Here is a 3,831-nt window from a genome sequence, read left to right on the forward strand (position 1 = left end):
TAAGTGGCTCTTGCCATTTTTATTGGAACAATAGGAAAGATAACTAATGCATTCCTTATCTGTGAATGGGAGAGTATAGATTTTATGTACTATGTGTAACAAAGCAGTCTCCCAAACTCTGGCTTAGTACAACACACATTTATTTCTCAGTGGTTTCTGTGGGCTGGAAATTGAAGAACACTTTAGTTTAGTAGTTCTGGCTCTCTCCTAAAGTTGTAGTCAGCACACCAGCTGGGGTTATGGTCATCTGGGGGCTAGCCCGGCTCTGGAGAAACAGATTCTAAGACGGCTGCTCATATGCAGGGGTCCTTGGCTCCCCATCATATGTAATATCTGGAGAGCTGCATGAATGCATACGCATCCTTATGATAGTGCTTGAAGAGGGGGGATCTCTTACAACCTAATTCTTCTTGGAAGGGATGTATCAGTTTCTTTGGTGGTCTTTTCATCATGGGAACAGATGCTGATATAATAGTGAAGGGGACTATACTAGGACTGTACTAAGGTGTTAATTCCAGGAAATAGGGACCACTGGGACATCTTGGGTATTGTCATCACAGATAGATATAATGAACTTTCTAGTTCCTTCTTTCCTTCCTGAGTGGTTCTGTGGTGTGTTGGCTTGGTTTTTGAGCCAACTTGACCCAAGCTATAGTCATCAGAGAGGAAGAAGCCTCAATTGAGAACATGCCTCCATGAGATCCAGCTGTAAGGCTTTTTCTCAAGTAGTGATCAATTCGAGAGGGGCCAGGCCGTTGTGGGTGGTGCCTTTCCTGGGCTGGTGGTCCTGGGTTCTATAAGAAAGCAGGCTGAGCAAGCCATGAGGAGCAAGCCAATAAGCAGCATCAGCTCCTGCTTTCAGGTTACCGGCCTGCTTGAATTCCTGTCCCGACTTCCTCCAGTGATGGACTATGATCTGGAAATGTAAACCAAATAAACCCTTTCCTTCCCAACCTGCTTGTTTTGTCGTGTAATTTTCATCACAGTATTAGAAACCTGATCTACGACTCATGACCTTGTGTAGAAGCAACACACACAAACACACCGCACACCCCACTCTGGCCCCAGAAGGTTTAAATGCAAACTAGGCTTTAATAGAGGAAAAGAGTAGCTGGCTTACAGTCTATCCACTTTGAGCTATTCTGACCTCATAGAGGTTAGTGCAAAGATAAGCTATACCCATTGGAAGGGGAAGGGGGTCTCACAGGAGGGAATCCTAGTGTATAACAACCCCTTTCACTTATCTGTCTATCTACTATCTGTATCTATCTATCTATCTATCTATCTATCTATCTATCTACCTATATCTGTCTGACTGTCTATGAGGGGATTATTTTTCTAGCCTAACTCTGGTTAGAGAAGCATCCTTGTTTAAAAGGAAGAGCTTTTGTCTGCCAGTAGTTGAGATCATTCAGCAACCTATTTTTGCAAAGCACAGAAGTATGAAATATATGCTTTCATAATTCCTCATGCACAATTCCATGACCTAAATGTTTTTGAAAAGACCAAAGCCTCTCTCACTAGTGATTTGCTAGCAAAATTTGACTTCAGTTGTCCTGGATCTACTTATAGTCTCTGTTCTCATTTAGAGTAAATATCCATGTATTTCACTGCATAGAAGCTAATGCAGTTGATTATAGGATGCTACTCAAGAGCCTGCTGGGGAACTTAATAATAGACACTACAGACACTGCATTGCCTTTCATAAAATAGAAAATTATTTGGCTCTGTGTGGGTGGGCACTGCTTTTGTACAGTTAATGCCAACTAGGCAAGTTTTGCAAAAAGGCCACTTGTCTGACCCCATAGCAGAAAATGAACCCCTATTATTACATGGTCTAAAACCTTAAAACTTAAGATGGGAATCTTAATAAAACAGAGACCACCCAGTTCCTTACTTAAAATCATTTGGTTTTGAAGTTTATATTTACATATTTAGGAACAGGGCTGTGGGGATGGTTCAGTTAATAAATTGCTGAGTTGGATCCCTAGAACCCTTGTAAAAATAGCCATGTGTGGTGATGTGTGCTGGGGAGGCAGAAAGGCAGATCCCTGGTCTAGCCTACTTGACAGACTCCATGCCTGTGAGAGAACGGCAGACAGCATTTGAGGAATAACCTTTGAGGTTGTCATCTCCCTCCAAATGTACATGTGCACACATACAGAGTTCTGCTTTTCTCCCGTTGCTATGACAAAAGAGAAAACCCACTTAAGTAAAGGAGACTTTGTTTTGGCTCACAGTTTGGGGGTTCCATCTGCCCGTTCCATCGTTTCTTTTAAATGATTCTCTTTTGTTGCACTATTAAAAAATTTCACCGGGCGTGGTGGCACATGCCTTTGATCCCAGCACTTGGGAGGCAGAGGCAGGCGAATTTCTGAGTTCGAGGCCAGCTTGGTCTACAAAGTGAGTTCCAGGACAGCCAGGACTATACAGAGAAACCCTGTCTCGAAAAAAAACCAAAAAAAAAAAAGGAAACGGCTTTTCAAGTAAAGTATCTTTTTAGCCTGTTGGTGGCCTGTCTCCAGAATTTGTGTTAGTTATATATATGGAAAGCAATTGAAATTACTGCCTTTCTATCTTCTTCATTTCATTGTTTTCTATTTTTCCATCTATGCAGAGGGTTGATTAAATGCAGAGCTGAATGCAGTTTTATTGCATTAGAAAGTGGGAAGCGTGATAGGCTGATGTTTGGAGCAGCTGCCGAAGTAGGACAGGCTATGTATTGTTTAGTGTTTGCAATTAGTCTGCAAGCTTGTTGCCCCTGAGAACCCTCTATTTCCTAGGACCCTATAATTAGAAAGTGGAATGGCTAATCCCTGTGGTCAACTTGGTAGGATATAAACTCATGTAGGAGGCAAAGCTTTGGGCAAGCCCGTGAAGGAATTTCTAAATGGAGTTAACTGGGGAAGGAAGACATACCCCAAATGTGGCACTATTCCCTCAAACAGGGTCTCCTGCAGAATACAAAGCAGAAAGTGAGTTGGCTACTTCCTTTCATTTCTGTCTGCTTCCTGACTGTGGATACAATGTGACCTGGCCAGCTGTCCCCAAGTCTGCCATTCTGTCTGCTCTGCCGTGTAGACAATACCCCCAAACTGTGAGCCAAAACAAAGTCTCCTTTACTTAAGTGGGTTTTCTCTTTTGTCATAGCAACGGGAGAAAAGCGGGTTGCTAGCTTGTAAGTCGTGTGGTGCAGGCTACAATTACGTTTTGGGACGGTATAAGTTAAGCATGTCGGGTTTGGATTAGAGTGGCTGGTTTTATACTCACTTCCTGAGTTCTCATTAGTAACTTCCAGTAGCTGTGTAACCTTGGGTAGGCTTCTTAAACACTCTAGACCGCAGTTTATTTGCCTGTTTGCTTCTTTCTTTCTTTCTTTTAGGGTCTCACCATGTAGATTTGGCTGTCCTAGTCATTATGCAGTCCAAGCTGGCCTCAAACTCACAGAGATCCATCGGCCTCTGTCTATTGAATGCTAGGATTAAAGGCATGTCACCCTGCCTAGCTATGCTCCAGTTCCTTTATCTGATTATTGTGTTAATACAACATGTCAATGACTATTATACAAAATACATAGGAAGTAGGGAGCCTGGGTACCACTGTAGCTCAGCGGTAGGGCCTTTGCCTACAAAGTGCAATCCCTGACTAAAAACGGACATTTAACATATGTAGGCATCTCAGGATACACCATTATTGTATGCATCACAAAGAAAAATTCCTAATTATTAGATGTTCTTGATAGTAGCATATAGTCTTCTATCAGGGAAATTAAGTATCTCTGTAAAGATTAATATATTATATAGACATGTTTTTTTTTTTTTTTGAAAGGAT

Source organism: Mus musculus, chromosome X (assembly GCF_000001635.26).
Source record: "Mus musculus strain C57BL/6J chromosome X, GRCm38.p6 C57BL/6J".
In the NCBI taxonomy this organism is placed as follows: domain Eukaryota; kingdom Metazoa; phylum Chordata; class Mammalia; order Rodentia; family Muridae; genus Mus; species Mus musculus.